Source organism: Rousettus aegyptiacus, unplaced genomic scaffold (genome assembly GCF_014176215.1).
Source record: "Rousettus aegyptiacus isolate mRouAeg1 unplaced genomic scaffold, mRouAeg1.p scaffold_m13_p_12, whole genome shotgun sequence".
Lineage (NCBI taxonomy): Eukaryota > Metazoa > Chordata > Mammalia > Chiroptera > Pteropodidae > Rousettus > Rousettus aegyptiacus.
This window is the reverse complement of record NW_023416287.1, coordinates 46,245,652-46,271,200: the sequence shown is the minus strand read 5'-3', so window position 1 is coordinate 46,271,200 and position 25,549 is coordinate 46,245,652. Positions and strand designations below refer to the sequence as shown.

General features: G+C 43.9%; 1 long non-coding RNA gene and 1 pseudogene across 3 annotated transcripts; both read right to left on the bottom strand.

Annotated features, from left to right (window-relative positions):
• Positions 1-3,602: 3,602 nt before the first annotated feature.
• LOC107497697 lies at positions 3,603-5,869 on the bottom strand (annotated as a pseudogene).
• Positions 5,870-9,037: 3,168 nt separating this feature from the next.
• On the bottom strand, positions 9,038-25,507 carry LOC118610022. 3 transcript variants are annotated; one of them, XR_004953664.1, is made up of 4 exons: positions 22,210-25,507; positions 21,033-21,104; positions 17,231-17,335; positions 9,038-12,034 (listed from the first exon to the last, which is right to left on the bottom strand). It is a non-coding gene; the product is annotated as an uncharacterized LOC118610022 (long non-coding RNA). The 3 variants fall into 3 exon arrangements; XR_004953662.1 differs by lacking the exon at positions 9,038-12,034 and having other exon boundaries at positions 16,426-17,335; XR_004953663.1 differs by lacking the exon at positions 9,038-12,034 and having other exon boundaries at positions 16,426-17,335; positions 22,214-25,507.
• Positions 25,508-25,549: the final 42 nt, after the last annotated feature.

Below are 25,549 nucleotides of genomic sequence, written 5' to 3'. Positions count from 1 at the left end.
TTGCTCCTATGAGCTCAGCACTCATGACCCTCTCTTGTGAGTGTGCATCTTGATGTTTATCAGTGTGCCCCCCTTTCTGAGCACCACATACACTGCTAGCTCCACACCCCACGATTCAAGGTGTACTTTCTGCTGTGAGCAGGGGACAGAGTACAGGCCTGGCATGAACTGAGGGTGTTAGAATGAAATATTATAAAGCCATTACCTCATGGCCAAAGACAGATCGATTAAAATCATCCTGCTGTGAACAGACTTCCCTGCCGCAATCCAGAGGGCGCCCGTGTCTGGTTCAAAGGGGGATAAAATTAGCATTGAAACAAGGCGGTTCAGGAATTCCATTCCCAGACAGGTTTTCTTGGCACAGGTTTAAAAAATGTAAACAGAGCTCCTTTTGTCAGCCTTGTACTTTTCAGTTCACCACAATTCTATTCTTCTTCTGCTCAGCACTGGAGAAGGCGTCTGTTACCTGGCTTGCCCCTGGGCCCCAAGTCAGAAACACTGCTGTAAGCTCTGTCAGATGAGGATCCTAAAACTGGGATCCATTTCCTCACGGGAAAGTTCTCTTTCTCCTCATGTGGCACAGCATCTATATGCTTTTCTTCCTACACAGAGATGTAAGGCAGACATGTACACCCTTCTGAGCTACCCCTCTCATAGGGAGAGCTATGGCCTGGCGCTGCCTGTGCCTGGTCCACCTAGGGACATGGTGTTGCTTTTCTTCAGTGCCGGAGACCTGCGGGAATGTGGCATTTCTCCAGGAAGCTGGGTCCAGCTTGCTCACAGCCCAGGGTCGAACCACAGATGACGCTCTGCCTCCAAACCTGAGGGGTGCTATTCCCGCTCAGGGGGGTCTCCTATCTCCTGCTCCCATTCCTCCGTGATAAATAAATCACATGTAAAGAAAACTTTGGGCACCCCTCTCTGTCACCTTTTTCTTTAAAGACTCCTATTCCTTGTTACAATTATCTCAGTTTCTATAAAGGAGTTGCAACCATCTCACACTAACAATTACAAACACCTGGCTCATTTAGGGGGCTTGCTCTTTGTCACACCCTGAGAAAAGCACAGCCCCCAGAAGACTCCTTTGCTAAAGCCTCAGAGAGGGGCCAAGCTCAAAACATGCTGCACAGAGCTTCTAGCTGCCTAACTGCCCCAAACTCTTAGAGCAGGTTTACGTTGCAGTCCACAAACTCAAGTGGACTTGAGTTCCATCTTTGTGTGTGGCTGTGTATATGAGTGTGTGGTAAAATATACACAACATTTAAAGAAATGTGGCTTTTTAAATCTGATTCTCAGTACACTACTTTTTATTCCAAGCCTCCATTCCACTGTGTGGTCTACCCCACCTCGTGGCATTCTGTGGACTAACATGCCAGGGCATTGGGGGACGTACCCTGACCATCAGGGATCGTGTCCCGCCCAAGCCCTCTCCCAAGATGCCCACCTTTGGAAGTCAATCTGTGAAGGTCATACTGAATCTTCACTGCCCCTCCTTCCTGCATGGAGTCTTCACGCCACCACTGCTCAGAACCGGGTCCTCCCTGGCCTGCTGATAGCTTCCATATGACTATTTTTAAAACTTATATAATAAATATAAACAAAACTGAAAAAACACAATCCAAATTAACAATATTAATTTAATGGTGTAGTTAAATAACTTGTCTCTTGAAGTGAGACTATGACCTACTATATGAGAGCTCAATTCTACCACTTTGATTTTTCAGGCTACTACAAAACTTTTTATCATACAGCCACCTACACTTGACATTATCCCATCATCTGCCAGCACCTAGCATCTTCACATAAAAAGTACTCAACAAATGCTTTTTGATCAATGAAATAAATAAATGAAGAAAGGAAGTCCACCTCTGCTCTTTTCTTAGTAGCATTAAGTACAAAAATACATAGGACTGAAATACACACACACACACACACACACGACATGTAATCATCTAAATTAAAATACAACATAAAAGTTCTCAGAGCAAGAATTAGATGTCCACTGAGAGACGCTTGGCTTTTGAGGAAATGGCAGTGTGAGGCCCTATATCAAAACACTCTCATCCTCTCCTCCACCCGGCGGCCAACCTCCAGATCTGTCCTAGGCAGAGCATGGCCTCCCAGTGCAGCATTTTGAAATCTATTTAACAAAATAAAATATCTGCTCACTCTAGATCAGATCTCAGGTTCGTTGTAAGGGAGAAACTTCACAAAGAATATGAGCACAGTTAAAAAAAATGTTTTTACATACACAGATAACTTAGTAAAAACAATGGTGAAAAAAATCAAAACAGGAAACATGATTGAAATAATCTCAAAAAAGAGCAAGAACAAATCTTAATCATCATGTAAGAAAACGACCACCAAACTATAAAAGGAAAGGAAATCTCTTTTGTAGAAGAATATATTGTATAGTTCCACCTGTTGATGATTTCAGTTAAAAAGAAAGTCTATTCTAAACACATGAGCAGTCTCACTCTTACCAATACATGTATTTCAATCAATGGTAGAAGGGGGATTCAGACTACTCATTACACTGACGTAAAGTGATAGCAAATTTTTGCATAGCAGTTTTGCTCACTGGCACTGACAGTGGTAGAAGGAGGAAGTAGATTTCTGAATTCAATTGTTAGCAGAAGAATCTGTCCACTGCTAAAAACTTGGACAAAAACAGGTCTCAGGCTTAGCTATTCCCAAGTAACACGAGCATTAACCAAACACTACTAACTTGTAGGAGGCTGTGGAAAAAAACATGTGAAAATATTTTATGTTGAATAGGCTTTGTGTTATTTTCTACTAAAGATATTTGGTGGGCATGTTCTAAATTATTTAGGGCTTCAGTACAGATCAAAACTAGCATCTGCAATATGAAGCTAACATTATAGTGTCAATATGTACTGAGATCCTCTTGCCAATGTTTGGTTGTGAACATTTGGAAGAAGTCAGTCAGAAAATAACTGTATGCATATCCAGATATCTATAAACTGAAAAGTATACACAGTGTGGGCACAATAAATGCTTAATGTCTGGCTGACTGACCAATTATACATACCATTTAAGAAAGTATATACACACACATATTTCTCTAATAATGTCCTACCAATACCTATATGCTGCCTGTCATAGTTAAGGCTGTATTACCAAACTAGCATATGTAAAATATCTATGCAGTTAAAATTAAGTTTTCCATAAAAAGCTCTGGCTTCTTATATAAGAGAATGAATTTTGGGTTTTTTTTTTTTTTGAGATTTAGTTTAATATATATATATAAATTTTAATGTTAATAGGATAATACTTGTCACTTAGAATTTTTAGACAATACAGAAATTTATAAAAAAGTTAAAGTTTTAGACCACTTCACATAGTTGGAGGAAAAAAACAAAGCGATTAAACTGGATTATGACTGAATACATTTATGATCAAAATTAACACACACACACATCAAAACATTTCACAGCAGGACCTGCAAAAAAAGTTTTGCTCTCTTTTGAACTATGCAAAAGAATGAATTAATCTTACTTTCATGAGAATTTCAGAAAACGAAAATAATTTAATCATGAAATATCAGTTTGATGAACATATTCCATTATCAGTATCTACTAGTAAGTGAATTATACAACTCTTGAGCATACAAATAATCTCTGATTTTATACCAACTACATTTCAGAATTCTGAAAACTGTAAGGCATTCAGTGTATATAATGTGGTAGAAAATCACATTAAGTGTTTATTTTGTTCTGTTCAGTCCTTTTCTCACTAAGCATGTGAACACCATCATATCCATTTTTTATTTCACTTTTACAAGTTCATCAGGTAAGGCCCATATTCAGGCACCAATCTTTTGAGCAACTGAAATGGCAATATTTATCATTGTTCAGCTTATTATCTTCATCAGAAAAATCTTCTCTCTTGATCATTTCTTGATGAACTTCATTTGGTGGAATGGCACCTATTAAATAAATCTAGGGCAGGTAAAATAGTGCTAATAGATTTGTCCATGAAGCTGGAAATAGAAGTATTTTTGTGTGCACTTTTAAAAGTCTGATTGACTCATTTAATAATAACTTTATCATTTACTTTTTCACTTTCTTCAAGATCTGATAACACATTCAATGTGTACCTTCTCATCACCTGCCATACAAATGCCAGAGTAAGTGTTGAATTCTCTTCATTTAGGTCCTGTCCAGCAATGCCAACCAAGGAGAATTTGGCCTTATTCTTCTCAAGTTCCCCTGCATAGTTACAGTTCTCGATCTTCTTCATGTTCCCTCCAAGCGCAAAGGAGGTTTGACAACATGGCTTCAGTTGTCTGGCATGCAGATCATTTCATAGAGCTGAAAGATCACTAAGCCATCTGCAAGATTACTGTACAAATAATTAATGTATGGATTGACCTCCCCCCCACACACTAAAATTCATCCAGTTCTCTCTTTCTTGCTCTCTCCTTCCAATAAATTTATATTAATATCATTATTATCAGGCTTGTGTAGGCATGGGTGTGTATTAAGCAGATTGCCTGAAACCTCACATGCAGGAGTAACAAACTGTCTGCAGCCCAGTGTATCTGCTTCTTGAAGCAAGAATCTAGCACACTTCAGGTCATTTACCTCATTAAATCCTGAAAGGTCAATGGCAATGGCAGGTTCATCATCCCAGTCACCTTTAGGTGCAATCTGATTAAGCAAATTAAAATATGCTCTTGAATACTTAATGTCTTAGCTGAAGTTGTTGATGGTGTGCCATCCTACATTGGTCAAATGGTAGTTCACCCATCACAGCAGTAATTCCTCTGGAGAAAGCTTCGTCAGCTCTTCTAGTTCCTCAGATTCATTTAGCATGCAATCAGAGCTTCATTCCAGGGAATGTCAATATTAGCAGACAGACCAACTTTGATGATCTGCCAGAGAAGTCCCAAGACCAAGTAACGTTTTCCTTCTTTGAGATCCTGTGCTCCAGTGTTGACCACTGTACAACCATGGCAGAATTCAAGACTGTTTAAATTTTTAGAGATAGCAGAGGGGTGAGCTTTTTCTTATTAATGGCTCTTTCATCAATTGTATCTGGTTTAGATAAGTTGATCATTTTGCAAAGAAGAATGCCATCAGCAAGTGAATTGAAAAGACTGCCATCACTGGTATTCATGCCTATAAGATGCTTATAGTCAGGGTCATTCTTCAGGGTTTATCCAGTTAACAAAAGCTACTTTTTCTTCACCTGAATAAGAATGCCGTGTGCTCTCACTAGGAATAGATGAAGTTCCTCCAATAACAGTAATCCCTTTCCTCTTGTTGATTAGTTTTTGGAATGTTTTGCTGATGTCTTTGTTTTTAGCTCTTACATTAGTGACACAAACTCTTCAAAACTGATTTTGTCATCTTTGTTTCTGTCAGCAACTGCTAGAATTTTCTCCATGATCTCACACACTTTGTAGCCAGGCGGAGGAAGCCTTGCTTCTTAAAACAGGTCCTGAAGTTCATAGCCACTGACATACCCAATGTTGTCAATATCTATTTTTATTAAATTATTCTTGTATTTCCTCAAGCTCCTCCTGAAAAATGATAGTGGTACTATTTTTCATCTTTGGACAGAAAAAACTCCCTTTGGGTCTTTATATTTTTTATCTTAGGAATTCTGGCGGCACAGAAAGCAAACCTACCTTGGGAATCTGTGGTCTTTCTGGGTTTGGGTAGAAGCACCGACCATCTTAGGGCTTACTTAGGCTGTATGTACTGGAAATGGGGCTGCAGGAGGAGGACACCTCCGCAAAGCCCCTGCCTTGGGTCTGTCCTGCCCGAGAGCGCAGGTCTTCTCTATGAGTACATTTTTTAAAGTTTTAAGATCTATTCAATTACAAATGGCTCAGATTTGTAAATTCCCCTTCTTGGCCAACGGATCCCCTACCTATAGAGGTAGTAATATTTAAAAAGAAAGAAAGAGGAGGAGAAAAAAATGGCGTAGATGACAGGGGCTCTGTTCATCCCTCTGGCAACCAAATCAAAGTTGTGATGGAAACAAGGAGCAGAAGCAAGGAAAAATCGCCTGGGATCTAGATGAACACACCATTCTACCAGGGAGAAATCCAAGATCACCCTGCAATAGCAGAAGGTAGAACAGGGTGAGGATGCAGGACTGCCGGGTTCCAAGGAACTGAGTGACATGGAGGCTGCGGCAGCGGCAGACGCCTCTTAAAGGGGCCACGTCTACAAGTGGATTTTCGCGGTGACGGACCTGCTCACTCTGAGCACTAGTGCTGATTCGGCTGCGCGCAGGGGGCACCAGGGACTTACAGGGAGACACTGTTGGAGTGAGGGCCGAGGAGAGACTCGCTCTGTACAGAAGTGCCAGTGGTATCCATTGTTCCCTGTTGAGCCTACCCTCTCCCAGTGCACAGACACAGCGCCACCACAGTGTGATGTCATCAAACTGGATAACAGGTTGCTCTGCCCAGAGGATTCCCTGAAACCTCACCTTCCCCAACCCGGGCCCCACCCAAGCCATATTTAGGTGTATCCAGTCAGATGTGCCTTGCTGAGCAGAGTCTAGACTCATATTGGAGGCAGCTGGCCGTGGTTTCTGGTGTGGCCTTTTGAGGCAACTATAAGCACAGCATCTGTGGATTGCTTGCTGAATCTTGACAGGTGGCCCAAGAGGGGCACAGGCCAGGGCTAAATTTCACCTGCAGATGAACCCTTCTCAGGACTGTGCCACTGGACACTTACTTCACAAATCTATGCTAATAAGACCGAAAGACTTAGGAGCTTTGCTTAGTACATAGAAACAGACTCGGAAAGGCAGCCAAAATAGGAAGACAAAGAAGCAGAAACCATATGAGAAAACAGAACAGAGATCTAGATATAATGGAGTCAAGTAATCTAACAGATGCAGAGTTCAAAACACTGGTTATAAAGATGTTCAATGAACTTTTGGGAAATGTAGAGCACACCAACAAAGAGATAAAAATGGAGATGGAGATTATAAGAGGGAACCAGTCTGAAATGGAGAACACATGATCTGAGATGAGAAGTATATTACATGAAATAAACAAAGGAATAAACAAAGTGAATAAAGAGGATCACATGCCCTATCTAGAGGACAGGAAAGCCAATCAGGACATTCAATCAGAATGGCAAGAAAAAAGAGGCCAATACTATAAAGATGATTTAAGGAGGATATGGGACACTATTAAGGCTCCAAAAATTTGTCTGATCGGCATAACTGAAGAAAATCAAGATGCTGAACAGCTGTTTGAAGAAATAATGATGGAAAACTTCCCTAACCTAGTGAAGGAAATAGACATACAACCCCAAGAAGCTCAGAAGATTCCAAAATTCAGGGATCCAAAGAGGCCCACAATAAGACACATCATAATTAAAATGCAAAAGGTTAAATACAAATAAAAAAAATTTTAAAGCAGCAAGAGAAAAACAAATAATTACATATAAGGGAATACTGGTATGACTCGCAGCTAATTTCTCAAGAGAGACTATTGTAGTATAGAAGGGCTTGGCAAAAAGATATTTGAAAGAATGAAGACCGAGGATCTACAACCAAGAATAATTTATCCACCAAAGCTATTATTTAGAGTTGAAGGGCAGATAAAGAGCTTCCAAGACAAAAATAACTAAAAGAATTTATCACCACCAAGCCAGAATTATAGGAAATGTTGAAGGGACTTCTTTAAGAAGAAAAAACATGTATCAAAATCAACAAAGAAGACTGGCATATTATTGGTACTGACATAAATTTTGATTGACAATAACAAAAACATACATTTCATCAGCAATACAATCATATCAAGGTTAGAGCTCATAATTAAAAGACATAAAACGTATAAATGTATAATAAAGGGAAAAACTTATACCACGAGTCATTTATAATAAAAAAACTTTCACAAAATTAATCAAAATAAGTTCATAAGGCAAATGAAAACCATTTAGAAGACATGAAAGTTCTTAAGATTATCTATTATGTAGTTAAAATAAAAAAGACTCCCTATCTTTTAGATCTACAAACTGAAATATTTATACACAAAATAAATGATATCTGGGATATGCTTCAAGATACTTTGAAGTGGGGTGGAAAGTACGTGAGAATATTCATGATTATACAAGATTACTCATGAACTAATCATTGTTAAAAGCTGGGCAATGGGCACATGGGGGTTCCTTATGCCATTTTCTCTACTTTTAACATGTTTAATGTTTCTCATAATAAAAAGTGTTTTAAAGTCAAGCATATTCAGACAGAAGGTATTCAATAGAACTTCAAGAAAATATTCATATGGAACATGATATACCAATGAAATGCTTTCTTGATTTGGTTTTCATGAATTGGAGATACAACTCATGATTAATGGTTTGGTTCTGCTTCGTTTAAGTATTTCTTTTACAATGAGAAAACAACTTTTTGGAAAACTTAAAAATCAAGACAGTAAAAGCTGAATTAGTGTCAAGAAAGCTTCAACTGTTTCACATAAAATTTCACGTCAAAGTGTTCATCTTTTACTTAAAATGCAAGATTTGTGTTCTTGGTTGAATATAGTTTTACAGGTTTCCTCCTTTCACTAAACTGGAAAAACATTTGACATATAGCAGCTTTATTTATGGTGCTCAAGAAAAATGGCTTGAAGAAGAAATATTTATTTGAAAATCCCATTGGATTTTGTATAGAAGGGCTAGTATAATGTTTAGAATAGTCAGCCAGAGTTTTGGAAAATTTCTAGATGTCTAAGTAACTGGAGCCCAGTCATGGCAGGCTTGGTGTATTTGCAGATAAAACCTGAGCTGAGCCTTCAGTGTGCATGCCTGGCCTGGCCTTGGGCACTCTCTTGATTGTCATGACAAGAACATGTCCAAGTAACCGCTGACTTTTCAGCAGGCCTCCGAGGTGAGACATGTGGAATAGGTCTGAACCTGCCATGCAGCCTGGAGTCACACCCAGATGGCATGCAGCCCCAAGCAGAGTCACCAGCCAGGCGGCAGCCAGAGGAACAGGAGAAAAATAGCTGTCTTTTAGACTGCTGCGTTTTGGGGTGGGTGGTTGTGCAGGATCATTCAGCAATAGCAAATGTAGCCCTCAGATGCCAGAGTCCAGAGCTTGTCTTTGTTGTCTTGGTTATAAGTTTCTGTGTCATGTGTTGCTTCTCTCTGCAAAACATCCCTTCCCGTTCTTTTGGTGAAACAAACACCCTTCTTCGAAGGACAGCTGGGTACCCAACTCTACAATATTGGGTAGAGCTACCAAATGTAAAACTGCCCATGTGACCCAGGCTGGTCCAAGCAGCATCCATGGCTCCTGCCACATAAAAATCCCAAGAGACAAACACAGAGATCAAACCAAGTAGAAACAGGAGAAAGAGGTAAGGTCCAGCTGGGTCAGGGCCCTTTCGGCTCCAGCGACTGCCCTGTGACTGCAGCCTTTCTTTCATTCTCGAAGTCGCCCGTTTCAGGGAGGATTCACATAAGGAAGAACAATCATTCTACACAGTTCAAGCATAAAAGTGTTTCTCCCAGGGAATGAGGTGTTCATGGTCATGAGAAAGGTTGCCATTGGGTCTGAGGGGGGCTACTGCGGCAGCGCCTCCAGCACTGTGAGGTCCCGCTGGGCGGCAGGAAGAGTGAGAGGGAGAGTCCGGCTTCCTAACCAGGCCCAAGAGCATCTAACCAGTCGGCCACCACTTGCATCCAGAACCCTTGCCCACGGGTTCAGTTTTCCAACCTCTCCATCTAGAGGGAGGACGGTTTTAGGGGCCAGCAAGAGTTTCTAATTCCCGTTGGTTCAGGCATGTTCCAAATAACTCCTTTAAATTTTTGAATATTTTTATCATCACAAGATACTTCTATGATTTGAAGATAGTTGTATTTGGTTTTCAGAACAATACAGTTAAGGTGAACACTATCATGATTACTCTACACAAGAGGAAGCCTAGAATCTAGAATTTAAGTCCTTTTCTCAAAGTCCCACCAGTGCCAGCCCAGGGTTCTGGCCTCCTTGAACCTACCTCTTCTCAGGTTCTAAGAGCTGGCAGATCCCAACAGAGAGACTGGAAGGGAGCTGTGCATGCGGCAGACAGCCATCAATGCTTGGGAAGTAAATGCCCTTGACTAAGGAAAAAGAAAGGTGTGACAGAAATTCAATAAACTACCTTCAAAATATCTGACCCACTTATATTCTCATTTCTTCCTGAGAAGGACAAATAAAACATGCACTATAACTCTTACACAAACACACCCTTCTTTTTTTTTTTTTTTTAAAAAGAACTTTTATTAGGAAATAGGTATATTGTTAATATTTGTTTAAGAAAATGCATCTACATGATGGATCCATGGGTTTATTATCCTTGTCTCTAATTTGTTCGAGTTTAAAATTTTCTATCATGAAAAGGGATTTCCACTGACTGATTCTTTTCAATGCTTCCTCCCTCCCAGGATGCTGTGAATGAAGAAAGCCTGTCCTCTAACCACAAATCTGGTGACGGCCCTGGCCCAGACCTGGCTGCTCAACTGCTCCACGCTGAGCTTGCAGTCAAGGCGGCAGCAGGAGCGCTCTGGGTCTGACTAATACAAGCTGAAGCCCTAGGCCTTCCTTTGGGTGTGTTTTCTTTGCCGACCATTTGCTATGCCCTCTCCTCTGAGGGATTGAGGTTAGCAGCTACCCAGTGAGTCTGACTGGCATGCTATGCTCCCTGCCTGAGCCTGCCATCCAGACTCTGGCTATGGCAGAGTGGAGCTGGCCTCAGCTCATTCTAGAAATAGAAAAGGAATCAAGGGTGCACACAAGTTGTGATATGTAAAAGGCTTTTTTTCTCCTTGGTCTCCTCCTGCCACATTTCCAGCGTCCCTACAACAGTCAGGGGCAGGGCTAGGCGTCCTCAGCTGTCTGGGCGTCACCCACCTGCCGTAGCATTCCTCAGGCCTATTGCTGCATGCCAAGCCTGGTTTGGAGGGCAGATGGCCACATAAAAATAGTCAAGGAGCCCTCGAAGTACCACTTCTCCAGCTGTTCTGTTGAGCAGAAGCCAGAATAGAGGGTGAAGCCTAGGGCTTCGGCTTATAATCATAAGACCCGGAGTGTCTCTGCTTCCACCTTGACTGAAAGCTCAGTTTGGAGCAGTCAAACAGCTGGGCACTGGTATGGCTTCTGTCAGGGACTTGAAGCAGAGGCCAGTTGCTCAGTGTGTCGCCATGGTGGTGAGTGCAGGTTTTTGTCCAGCGAGGATGCATAGGAAGGGCAGGGGCTAGAGAGAAAATCTCACCTGATAAGGAAAGCCTGCACCTTCCCTAGATCTCCCTGGAATGAGCAGGGGACAAAATGGTTCTTCTTGTTTCAACAGTTTTCAATCAATTCTATTGAAGCTAAAAAGTTCTGTTGTACTGCACCAGTATAAATACAGCTGGAGGGCTTCGGGGCCTTGTTTCTTATTTAGGCAATGGCAAGTTACTAATCAGCAGGCACAGAGTTTCAACTGAGTAAGCTGAGTAAATCCTAGAGATCTGCTACACAACATTGTACCCATAGTACAATAATGTAGTGTGTGCTTTGTTAAGAGGGTAGATCTCATGTTAAGTGTTCTTACTGCCACCCAACAAAATTAGTACAAAGAAGAAGGAGCTAGAGCCTGAATGTGTCACCAGGACGAGTTACTTGGCCTCTCTCAGACTTGGTTTCCTCATCTGTGAAAGTGTGAATAATACCTGCTTTGGAAAGATCATTAAATCTGGGAGAAAGCAACGGCTCCCTCCCCAGAGCAGTGTGGACACAGCATCAGATTGCTTTATTCTCCCTGATTAAACGAGTGAGCCCTGTAGCATATATTTGGGAGCTAGTCACAAATGTGCTTGGATGGAAAGGGTGAAAGGATTGGGGGATGAGCTGTTAGGGTGGGTGGGGAGAGATGTTCTTCTCTGAATCAGTTGAGCCAGCTGTGAACTGAGGGTGTGGCTGCCACAGAATTCCTGAGAACAGCTGAGACAGCTGGGAGGGACTGGGCTCTCAGCTCGAATTGAGTTCAGCTCTCCAAATAGCTTTAGTTTTACTGTAGAGAAAAAATAATAAGGGCTTCTCATTACTTTGGTTTGGCAGTTTGCAATTTGCAGGCATCTTTACCTACATTATCTCAGTTGCTTTCCCAGCACTCCTGTTAGGCAGAGAGAGGGCCCGCTGACCCCAGAGCCTGAGATAAGGGAAACTGTAGGCTGGTCAAAGGGAAGACAGGGCTGGACCCACTACCTGGCCTGCCCTGCATGCCCTACTGCCCCCACAATGGAACATTCAGGGCCAAGACTACCGCTAGATACAAAACTAGTTTCTAACTAGACCAGTGGGGAATGACTAGGAAAGGAATTAAGGCAAATAATTGGTTGATCATCAATTGTAAACCATTCTGACTATTTAAAAATGCCATCTGATGGGAAGAAGTTTGGGGGGCTGAGTGAAAAAGGTGAAGGGATTAAGAAGTACAAATTGGCAGTTACAAAATAGTCATGGGGATGTAAAGTAAAGCATAAAGGGAATATAGTCAATAATATTGTAATAATTATGTATATTGTCAGGTGTGTACTAGACTTATTGGGGGGATCACTTCATGAATTGTATAAATATCCAAATACTATGCTGTACACCTAAAACTAATATAATGTGGAATGTCGACTGTAATTTTTTTTAAAAAATTACAACAACAACAACAACAACAACAACAACAAAAACCCTGCCATCTGAATTTATACCTAACTCTGTGGAAATCTCTCATTTAGGGAGGCGTTATGGAAATTTTTCTTCATTTCCCATCATAACATTCTAGATCTTGTTTTCAGAAAAGAAAGTCCCCCTGCACTGCAAATTTTCTGTCATTCTATTTTCTTCATTCACAATCATTTACTAAGTGCCTTGCATAGTAAATAATGTGCTGAGTATCATGGACAACATACAGGTAATCTAGTCTCTAACCTTAGGAATTTATAATCTAATCCAGGAGGTAGACTCCTAAATGTGGCACACCTGAACGATCTGCTCATGGTAGATGCTTAGTGAGTGCATGATAATGTGGTTGGTGCAGACATCCAGAGGCAGATAATAAGTTCAATTTTGACACACCTGCATGGCGATGTTATGTCCAACTGGAGTCTGGGACCACAAAATTTCGCTATCACACACACACATAAACAACCACATTTCAAATCACTTAGAACAGTTTCTATTTTGCTTAATGTAATCCTAATTTTTTACAACCCATGGCCTCAAGAAAGCAAAGTTGTCTTCTACAACTCTGGGACTCAGAGGTGCATTTATGTGGTACACACACTGAGCCAAATGCGTTGAGTGTGCTCTGTGCCAGACACAAAAAGAAAAGGCTTTACAGACCCAACACACAATCTGCCCCACAACCCTGCAAAGCTGGCATCCTATCTCCCATTTCCCCATGTGGCAGAGAGGAAATTAAACCTACTTGTCTGACCTCAGAGCTCCATGGGGCACTAGTCCAGCTACATCTATTAGCAGGAAAGTTATGTGCTCTATCATCCTAAGGAAAGAACACTGCAGAAATCACATAGAAAGGGACAGATAACACTTTGCAAATGAAACTGTCAGGGATTGTCCCCTGTAAGAAAGGGGCAGGTAGAGTGGCCCCGGGGCCATAGTGCAGTATCAGTGAGTTCCCGTGGCACTGGAGCAATGCCATGGGCAGACCCCTGGCAGAGCTGATGGGAGCGTCCCTCCCTTCCCCAGTGACATGCCTGGTCCCCCCAGGAGCTACCTCCACTTCTATAAGCCCTTCTCCTCTAATTAAAGCAGGATCCTGTACCTTTATCCACACAAACCAGAATTCAGTTCCTTGCCAGGTGTGCCTATAAAGCCTTTCCTCTCTGAGAGAGGGATAAGGCTTTTTGTCTCCCTCTCAAAGAATTCCAGGCATTCCGAGATGAGGGAAGGATGTTTGAGGAGGGCATGTGAAGACTGCCTTCCTCATTAGGTGATTCTCATCCTCCAGCTGTGCTGAGCTCTCTCTTGCAATGATACTCTGTCCCCTTTCTAGAAAGAGGACTGACAGTATATATCAAAATGCTTTTAAGCATACCATTTGGCCCAGTAATTCCACTTCTAGGAATCAATCTTCAATTCTAAATTCAAATAATATTTTATGCACAAAGATGCGTCGATTAGTCATAGGATGTATTAAAAAATTATTGATAATAGTGGAAAATAGGAAACAACCCAAATGACCAAATATAAGGGGATAATTAGAATACACAAGAAAATGGTGGGCAGCCGTTAAAAATGTTTTGTATGAAGCACCATACTAACACAAAGAAGTTACCTTTACAAAGTTCATTGTTTTTAAAGCATACACGCAACATGAACCTAATTAAGTTTAAAAACACTCCTCTAGAATAGAAAACTGGCAGGAAATGTGTTAATTAATTGGTTAATTCATGGTGTTTGGGGATTGGATTTTGACTTTTGTTACTTTTCAGTCTTTTCCAACTTTTGTGAAGCTTGTCTATTATTCCCCCATCCCTCTCTAATAATTGTGGTTCAAAGTACATAACAAAAAGTACCATCTTAACCATTTTTAGGTGTACAATTCAGTAATATTCAATATATTCACACTGTTGTGCAGATCTTCAGAACTCCTTATCTTGCAAAACTCATCTATTATTTTTTAATGGAAAAATAACATAATGACTATTTTTTTAAAATATAAACTGCTCAAGCCTAGTGCTGAAAGTTGCCCTGCCTCAGCTGGTTTTAAAAATCTGAAGGTGAAGGCTCCTCTCCTTACTTCCCCTCCCCCCACCTAAGTCTCTGGCAGGGACTTTCCTAGAGCCCATTCTCACTGGGTGGCTCCCTCCTCTGGGCCTTTGCTCTGTCCCCATCCCCATCCCCACCCCTGCACATCTCTCCACTCCTCCTGGCCATCATCGCTGCCTCGGCCCCCCAGATGGGGGAAGGTAGAGGTGGAAGTTTCCATGAGCAGGGCCAGAAGGCTTCTGAGGAAGCTGTGGACCTTTGAGCTGGAGGGTCCTCACATCCAGTCTACTCACCCCCCTTGTCTTGGAGAGGACAAAACTGAGACTCAGAGGTCACATAGCTTGTTAGGGGTTCATTGAGGACTAGACCCCAGGGTTCTGTCACCTCATTCAGAGCCCATTTTTGCCTCTTTGCTATACAACATGGTAACAATCCTGTTATGATCAGATAGGTATCAGATCATATTTGTTATGAATTTGATTTACGACACTCAGTTCTATGCGTGTGGCAAGGAGATAATTCCGAGGTGCCCAAAAGTAAACTACAGCAGGCCAGAAGGCAGAATGAAGAGACAAAAGGGTTAAACAGTTCACAACTAAAGTGCCAAACCAACAAAAGACTGCTCATCCTCATTAGTTAACGATGTAATTATTAAATTAACTTCTAGGTGGCTGTTCCTGAGGTTACCTAAAAAGAGGGAATGCAAGGTGCAGTTGAACCCCAGGAGCCTCCGCTTCTTGTTCACATGTGAGCCGCACAGACTCTGCTGGCCTGTTACAGAAGGAGCCCTGCTTCGTCTTCTCTCACCCCCTTTGTCTGTAGCTCACAAAAACCCTTTCAGAATGCCTCACATCTTCTCCCCCTACTTGACGTATAAAAATGCTCATAAAACTCAGGGAAGACAGACACGTCTTTTCTGCCTAGCCAGGCTGCTGGTGGTTTAGACTCCATGCCCTGTGACCCGTCTTCTTTTCTGCTAGCAATGGCCTAATGAACTCTTGTTTCTTTAAAAAAAAAAAAAAAAAAAAAAGACTTAAAATTTTAAGTTAAAATTTTTGTTTAATACATGAATATTTATTCTTCTTAGTGTATTTCATGGATATATGCTCACTACTTTCTTAGGAATAGAGAAAATGGAATGACAGGCTGCATTTTTAGATCACCTGGTTTCTGTTTGATATAAGTTAGGACGGGTGTTGATTATCACAGGACATGAGAGCTGCTAGGTAATTTAAAGATCAGCTGGTCTTACTCACTGACTAATGAGGAAGCTGACTTTATCTAAACCTAGAATTTCCAGGATGCAGGGTTAAGAGTCACAGTTAACTTTCCGATTCATTTCCTGTGTGGAGCAAAACAAGTTGTAGGCGGTCACGCTCTGCCTGGGCCTTCCTCTGGCACTCCCGGGATTTAGCAAATCCATAAAAACAAAAACATTTTCTAATCGAACACCTCAAACTGTCAGGACTCTTATCTAGGAAAGGCACATAAAACAGGATCTTTATTTTTATTTCCAGCCCTACGCAAAAGCAGCGGGAGGGGGAGCAGGGGTAGGTGTGCCCGCCACCTGACCATCATCACCACTGTCCAAACAGGGAAACTCAGACAGTCGGGTGGGGCTGCGGGGAGAGCTGAACCCTGTCTCAGTCCGGCTACCTGTCTGCTTTGTCTCCCGAGCCAGCGTGGTGCCTGGCACACCACAGATGTTCAATGAACGTTGGTGGGGTTGAATCAGATGCATAGGCTGTGCCCCCAAGTGCCCAGCAAACATGATGGGGATACCTCAGAGCTCAAGAGTGCATAGGGATTCACATCCTCCTCCCTCTTCACCCTTGACTCATAACAGAGCCAAGAGAGTGTGCCCTGTCTTCAGAGACCTCCAGCCTTTGGAAGCCCTTCCCGTAAGTCCTCCTCCTCCCTTGGAGCTGAGGCAGGATAGACCGCCCAGGGACACCCCCTTCCCATCCAGGATACGGCTCCAGAAATTTTTTCTTTCTGCAGGTCTTCCCGTTTTAGCCCTGGCAAGGGGGTATAAACCAAAACTGGTCTTTTCCAGACTAGACGCCATCTTTGGCTAATTATAATACCATTATAATTTTATCTACATTACAAATACTGCTGCTCCCGTCAGGGACCTGATGCCATGACAGTTCCAGAAGCAACATATAAGGAAGAAAGAATGGGAAACTGAACGAGGCTATGTCAGCGCCAGGCTTCCCGGCCCTGCCTCCAAGAAAAGAAGTTTATAAACCAGACAGCCTTACGAGGTTTGCTCGCCCTTTATTTAACCTCGCGCTTTCCTCCTGGCTGTTTGTCTCGCCCTCGAACTCTTTCCCATGACTAAGACCAGAACTCTGAGCCCGCTGGCGACAGAGCCACCGTCGTCCTCGCCGCAGGGCACCCTGCACTCCTCTGTCTCTTCTCTGCTGTCCGTGGTGAAGGGAGAAAGCCCATCACCACGCTCTCAGCAGCAGCTGTTTACCTGCAGAACCTGGAGGCTGCTGCCAGTCCGTGTCCTCCACTCACTGGGCTAAATCGTTCACAGTCCATGTCCACCACCATCATCTGATGTCAGAAGTTTTCAAACCTATAGGAAAGTTGAAAGAATAATACAAAAATAAAACGAACAACTATACCCTTCATCTAGATTTACCTATTGTTGACGTTTTGTCACATTTGCTATCTCTCTTTGTATACACGCACGTATCCTTTTTAATGAAGCATTTGAAAAGAAGCTGCACGCATTGCAACACTTCAGCATGTGTCTCCTATATGACCACAATATCATTATCACACTTTAAAAAATAACATCAATTAGGTATCATTTAATGTCCCTGATTGTTCTCAAAATGCAGGTCAGAGGGTTTTTCAAATTGGGGTCTAGCCAGGGTTTGTTCATACTTGCACTGGGTGTTACATCTTTCTCATGGTTCTTTTCACCTCTCATGTTTTTTAAAAAATCCCAAACAATCTTAATGGGTTTATTCTGAACTCTCTGCAAGTTTTCCAGATCTTCTGTAATTAGATTTACACAGAAATACCAAAATAAGTGGTAGCAGAGGAGCATGCAGAAATGGCCCTGCCTGTACCTCCCATGGCCTGGCCTCCGCCTCCCAATCTGATCAGTTATCTGGGGAGAGGAGCCCTCTGATGCTGTCCCTGCCACTCCCATAGCAGGCTGCTCCTTCTGGGTCATCTTGCCCATTTGAGAAAGAGAGGCTATGCGTCTTAAAGTAAAACCAGAAGTGACTCCTACACTTTTTTAAAAATGGAAATATGGAAAACCTCATGATCTGTGGGCCTGCAGGAGCATCTTCCAGGACACCCCATGAGGCAGAGGGAACTTCTTGCCAGTCAGGTGCTTCTTGTCCCCAAGAGAGCATGTCAAGGGCAGGCAGAGAGGGTGGATTTCTGGGGATCTGCAAAGCAGGGAAGTGCGGTGGGAGCCCCCAGCCTGAAGACACTCTCTTTTCCTTTCCCTCAAAACCCAAAACGATAGGTTTTACGGTATGTAAATGATGCTTGAATAAAGCTGTTAGAAATTTCAGAGGTTGCTTAAAGAATCGGATAGACTCAAAGAGAAAATATCAGAGAATGTACAAGGTGCGCAGTTAGGGTAAGAGTATTTTGAAAAGATTCTATTCCAGTTTTGAGTGTGTGTACATGCACTGAATCACGAATATATTTGTTACAGTGAGTCAAGTCAAAAAATATTTGAAAGCTACCAAATTAGGCTAATTTTCTTGGAAGAGCACTGTCTTTTGCTATCATTCTTTTTCCCCTTTCCCAAACCTTCCATGTCTCCCCATGCTCTCCACCTTCCCGAGTCTTCCAGCCCTAGTCCCATTGAGTTAAAGAAATTTTCTTTTTATTCATTCTTAATACAAGCTGTGTCACCTGGCAGAATATCTGATCAGAAAGAAGGTTCCCTTCTCCATCCATTCTCCTAGACCATAGAAATCTGTCTCTGACAACAGAGGCCAGGACAACACGGTACTAGGGCAGGAAGGTAGTTCAGGACCAGGCAGCTTATGGGGAGCTACCAATAGCACCCCTTTGCCCACTGGTCCTGCCCAGACGCTCGACACAACCATGCCTGGTAGAATGGCTATGCACTGGAATGTGGTGTCTTTAGACAGAAAAGGCAACTGCTGAATGGGAGTGTCTGAATTATAATCTTTTAATTCTATTTTAAAACATACTTCTGTAGTTTGTGCCTTCTCATATAATCATCATGACAGTACTCAAAGTAATTACCATACCCTCCTTGCCTAAGAATTCTCCTGCAGTGGGTCAAGCCCCCATCATACTGCCTCCTGCAATAATGTCCTAACCTCCCCCATAGCTCTCTCTCCCCCATACTGCTTCCACAGTACTCTTTCTAAAATTTGTTTCATGTTTTTCCCAGTTTTTCTCTTGGCTGAAATTCCCCATCTGTTCATGTATGTTGTCCATCTTTTTCATTAGATCTTTAACATATCAATCACAGTTATTTTAAAGCCTGTATCTAATAGTTCCAATATCTAGGCCATGACTGGGTCTGGTTCTGCCAATTGCTTTATCTCTTAATAATGAGTTGGGCTTTTTCCCTTGACATTTTTGTATAATTTTTGTAGAGAAGAACAGTAGGGATTGAGGTAAATAATATTTGTGCCTGGAATAGGCATGCCTCTTCTCTTGTTAGGACATTAGTACAGAGTTTGTTAATCTAGTCAGTGGTAAACTAGGTTTGGGTTTTATTGTTGCTATAGTTACCCTCATGGCACCACAGCTTCAAATCTCTCCAGAAGGATTTTTAAAGGGGCTTTGTTGAGATATAATTCACCTAACATACAATGTACCCATTTAGAGTGTTCAATTCAAAGGTTATTCATATATGTATAGAGCTGAGCATCCATCCCCCCAATCCATTTTAGAATATTTTCATTACTCTAAAAGGGAACCCCTTAGCCTTCACCTCTCACTCCTCATCCTCCCCATATTCAACAACCACTAATCTACTTTCTGTCCTGTCTGGACATTTCACATAAATGAAATCATACACTACATGGTCTTTGTGTCTGGCTTCCTTCACTGAGCACACTGTTTGCAGAGTTCACGCACACCACAGCATGTATCATACCTCATTCTTTTTTATTGCAGAATACTATTCCATTGTGTGAATATATGCCAGAGGGTTTTTCTCAATGCTCCTGCTCCTTCCTCAGCTTTCACGCCCCTGCATGGCTGTGCCACGGGCAGGGTCTCTCTCTAAGCTTTTGCTTGCCATTTCGTGTTAGCCTTCTGATAGGGCTGGGGGACACATCCCATTCCCCCATCTAGTGCCATTCTTGGTTAGCCCCATGAAACTGGGCATCCAGGATGATAGATGGTGATTTCACAGAGTCCAGCCCCTCACTCCTAAGACAGTCAAACTCTTTCTGGGCTTGTGGGGGGTCCTGCTCCTCCCCCATGGCCTAAGACTTTTGCTTCAAGCAAGAAAGATCTGGGGAGGCAGGTGGCACCTGATGGAGACCCTGGAAAAGAGCTGCAGGTCTTGTGTCTGGGATTTCCAGCTACTCTAGACTCTCACACTTGCCCACAGAAGTTGTTAACAGAACTTGCTAGCATTTTAGCTACTTGATTCTTACCACTTTTCTGGAGCTACTCTCCCCACATACTTAGTCAAAAGTGGAAAAGCTCAGTACCTCCTTTCCCTAGGAAGGTTCTGCACTCTTTGGAACTCAGTTAGGAACTTCATGCCCACCAAGTCCTGTGCCTGATGCCGGCACCCTATCTTGGACACTTTTGGACACTTATTCCGGCAGACTCTGGCTCAGCCCTAAAGAGGCAAGGGCAATATGGGATATACAATAGACACTTAATAAATGTGTGCTTCATAAAAGAGGATAAATAAACCCATGGTTCTTAAATAAAGAAGCACATCAAAACTCCCTGGGAGCTTCCTCAGAGGGCACATATCTGAACCCTCTCCCCACCCTCTTCCCCCTCCCCCACAGAATCAGAAGCTTGGAGTCCAGGGTGGAAAAGATTGGGAGGCCCTAGCTCCCAGGGTTGCACAGAGAGCCAGGCAAAAATAAGAGGGTCAGGTCGAGGCTGGGGCCAGCTCTCCAGTTCTGTTATGTCCCAGCAGAGAATTTGGAGAATCACACCAGAAAATTCTAAATTCCGACCTGGCCTTCCAGAGTGTCATAAAGGTACATACATGCCAAAGTGATGAACTGGAGCACATAGCAGATATTACGCGATAACTTTTAAATAAAGTCGCAAACTTATACACTTACCCTGGGCCCTGCAGATGTTAGGTAGAACTCTGGAAAGTCTCCTTTCATCCTCTTGATCACTGTGCAGCCACCCTGGCGTAGAGATAGAAAGTTCACAGCATGGTTACAGTGTGAGCTGTCTTGTCTAATTTGCATAACGACCCTAGACATTATGTGTTTTCTGATCTCAGTGTTACAGATAAGAGGTGAGCCCATCCTAAAGCAAGTGAGGGACAGAAGCAGGCTGGTTTTCCCGAGCTCCTCCCAGTGTGCTGGGCCACTGCGACACCACAGACACTAGGGAGAAAGTGTTCCCCTCACGTTCACTTGGTTCAGGAGCATGGTGCCTTGGCTGGTCAACATTTTTTAAAATACTATATATGAAATAAAATTTTTCAAAAGAATGAGAACTCAAGAAAACATACTGACCTAGACTGCACTAAACACAGGCCAGTATTTAAGAGGTCTGCAGTCTACCTTTGTAACTGATGCAGCCACTTATAACAGGACCCCTCTGGGGGAGCAGCCAGGGCATATAAAGAGTTGAAGTTACATTTAGGGAGCACAGACATTGGGCCTGGGTGTCTGCTTGCCAGATTAGTAGGACCTTAGCTCCCCTTTGCAGAACTTCCAGAGAAAAAGCTTGACAATCTTTTGTTGAAGGTGCCAGATAGCAGAGGAACTTAACCCAAGAGTTAACTTGGAGCCATGGCTAGTGATGACTGCTCCTTGCCTGGTAGTGGCTGTGTGGCCAGAGCCTGCTTACCCCAGGCAAGTTTATCACAGCCCTTGGAGTTCAGGCAGCAATACCCAGAGAAAGGAATAGCCACCAATCCTCTCACAGTGTCTCCAGGTCTCCCTGTCCCGTCCCAGCACCTGCCACCTCCCCACACCCCCCTTACAGCTGACAGGTAGAATGGCCACTCCCTTCCAAAGTCTCCATTCTCTATCCGCGAAGAATCAGATCACATGAAAGTACAATGAAATGGTCCAATGTCATTACATTTGTCAAAAATTAGGGATTTAGTTGAAAATGAGACCATGAGTGGCCATCGCCAGCCCAGTTCCAGAGCCTGACCTGGCTCCTCAGGGTCTCTCCTCAGGGGCTTCACAGCACTTGGAGAAGAGAGTATGGGACCCTGACTTCTGTCATGGTAATAGAGAAAGAGGCAAAGAGAAATGAGCACTAGGTTCCCACCTACTTCGTTCTGCTTTTTGACACCAGTATCCACACCTGGACAGTGACCCCAAAGTCCTCACTCCGGATGGAGTGGGTGACTGTGAAGGAAACAGAAGAAGATATTCTGAGAAGTAAAATGTGATCAAAGGCACGGGAGAAGATGAGGGGCTGAAGGAGATGGAAAGCAAGCAGACAGGAGGGCTTAGAGAGAGAACTCCAAGGCCACGGACTTGGAGTTCAATTACTGCCCTTAGACCCAGACGCAGAGCTGTTGGGATGTGCCGTCTCAGGGCCCACACCACTGCTTCAGCATCTGGGACCTCAGGATTCCCTGCCCAAAGTCCCCAAACCTGACTCCAGGACCCTTCCTCCCACAGCTGACTATGACACCGATGTGCACCAAAGGGTGGCCAGGGATAGCTGTGTGTATGTGGGGAGGATGAGTTTGGGCTGAGCGCGGGGATGTTCATATGTGTGCATAGGGAACCATTCCCAGTGTGGGATGGAGTTGGAGGGGAGATAAAGGGAGGAGAGCTGAAAGCTGGGTCTAAGGCTGGAAGTCAGCCTTCCCCCATGGCTAAGCCTGACGCAAATCCCCAGGGAGTCTGAGAATGCTATTCAGAGCCTGGGTTCCCAGACTGGAAGGTCTGTCTTTAAGGTAAGAAGGACAGAATGCTTTCTGTGATTCTTGTAAGCTTGATTTCTAGCTTATCTCTGGAAATCTGTGTACTCTTGCACTGGCCACATCAATATTAGGCACAGGCCTCAGACTGGTGACAGGAACCTTTCACAAGGTGAAGGGGCCCACTCTGATCCTCTGTTTTCTCATCTGTAGTAATACTTACCTTGGAGGGTTGCTGTGATGATGCTATACGTTTTGTACATAAGCACCCAGGAATGAGCCTCAGTCATCTCAGTTACCTCCCTGTCACAGCATGGATGGTAGGCTTGGGCGCCAGTCAACAGGGAGTGTCTACCAGAATCTCCAAGAAATCAACTTTCCTCATCGAATCCAGGTTACAGTAGTATTTCTGAGGCCACATGGACACCTATTTTCTGGCACGTGGAATAACTTAGACTCAAATTTCCACTTAAAGGACTAGCATTGAAAAGGTGGCTATTTCAACAAACCACAAAGCTACTACTTCGTGGCTTGATTCTACAGGGACTGAGTGACCAGCCGAGGGGAGGCTCTTCCAGGAACCACAGGCCCTCTACTTGCCAGACTCCCTGCACCAGTGGATGGGTGAAGGGAGCATGTATTTGAAGGTAATAATTATATTGTGCAATGGCAACAGTCTAAATAACGATGCTGAGTACTCAGAGGAGGGTGACTGGGTCATCTCAGGCTCACAGTCTGACGGGGTAGCAAGTGCGAGGCTATGGCCTCACCTGCTTCCCTGGGAGTGTTCTGTATATAAAGAGAAATGTAGGGACCTACAGTGAAGCAGAGAAACATCATGGCAGGGGGAGTGGAAGGAGAACAGTGGCAGAGATCCAAAGGTTAAAGAATTATTCCTAAAATTGGAAACATTTGAAAAACTCCAAAAGAAAAAAGTTTTTAAAGTTCTCTGCCTCTTTCCAACCACATGCACACTTGTTGGGATTTCCCCAAAGTTTTCATGTATCTAAAAAGAAACTGCTGGTGTAAATGATAGAACACTCGACCTGGGAGGCGGGTGCAGTCTAAGGTTTCCAGAGTCTCCTCACTCGAAGTGTTCACATGGGGAAACTCATGCAAAAGCCTTTCGTGGGTGCATATTCAGACTGAAAGTGCCACAGAATCAGGTCCTTTAGGATAATCCTTTCATTTTACAGATGAGTAAACTTAAGCCCACAGAATTTAAGTGACTTAACACAGAGTTAATCAGAAACAGATTGGAACTGAAGTTCGAGTCATCCTGACTCATCATCCAGTGGTCATTTCTTTCTGCAACACAAGATCTCCCAGAAGATGGATTACTGGTTCCTAAGGACCCCATTCCTGCCTAGAAGTAACCTTGATTTACACCTGGCAAACATTAAGTATTTGCCACAAAAGTACCCAAGTGATGCTTGCCAGCTGGAGTTGCCTATAGGAGTTCTAGGTGTCAGAGGGGTGGAGGACGCCTGTGGGAGGGCTGGCAGCTGCAGGGCTCAGGTGTGCAGGTGTGAAAGAACCTAGAGGACCCTGGGAGCAAGGGTCAACAAGTTGATTTTGTTTACCTGCTGGAGGGCCTGAGGAGAGAAGGTAGGTACCCAGGAAGACCTGGCCAGCAAACATTGGGAACTGGGAGGGCTGGAGTTCGAAGGGAGGTCAGGGCTATATCATTTTATAAAAGAAATATGGAGCCAAAATTTTGCTTTGTTTTGCAAGTCCCCAGAGAGAGCTTAGTTCACCCTGCAGGGAACCCCCAAGTCTTTCAGTGGCCCCCCTAAGGAGAAACAAGCCAAGCTCTGTAGGATTAAGCTATCCTTCTAGTGTCCTCGGCATTGCACTCATCCAAACAACACCTACACCTCCTTGCAAACAGCAACATAGGGTCCCCAGCACCCACGAGCAGCGGAAGGGGATGACAAGCATAGAGTCCAGACCTCTGCGTCCTCCCGGGCCAAAGCGCTTTTCATCCCTGCCTCTGTAGACAACGCTGCAGGGGGCAGCCACGTATTCACTTCAACTAAACCTTTACAAATAATTTGGAGTCGTCAGAATGGAACGTTACCTGTATTTACAGACGGAGAGGAAGGAGGGCAAGGACATAACGCGTACCCGCGGTGAAGTCTGGGGCGCGCGCGGGTCAGAGTCACTATGAAAAATTCCACTTTCGTGTTCCAAAGCCCTTCTATCCTTTGGGTTTGCACTCGCAGCGCGGGCGGGGACCATGCGCACCCTCCAAGGCCCGCGCGATCCCGGAACCCACCCAGGGCGGCTCCCGGTGGCACCCAGTCTGCCCACGTCAGCTCAGCGGGAACTCTCAACAGTACAGCGCCTCAACTCTCGAGCCCGAGGGGTCTTCAGCCCCCTCCGGGGCGGGTCAGCCGCTAAGTCAGCAAAATGGGGTGGTGGAGGGGCCGGATCCAGTTTGTCCTTTCCGTCTGCCTCCCCAGTTTTAAAGCCCCCATCGTCTTACCCCATCTACACCCGAGAACCCACACCGGTGGGCGCTCGTGGGGTCGGCTCATTTCCCTGCCTGACTCCCCTGGCAAGAGGTCCCTCAGCTGTCCCCTGTCTGTTCTCCTTTCTGGGATCGTGCAGGATTAGGGAAGGTGCCCGGGGGACGGCGAGCCTGGAGGGCGCTGACGCCAGGGCAGGGAGGCCTGCCGGGGGGCAACGCGAGCGGAGGCCGGCGGCGGGAAGAGGGCGGCGGCGCGGCGCGGG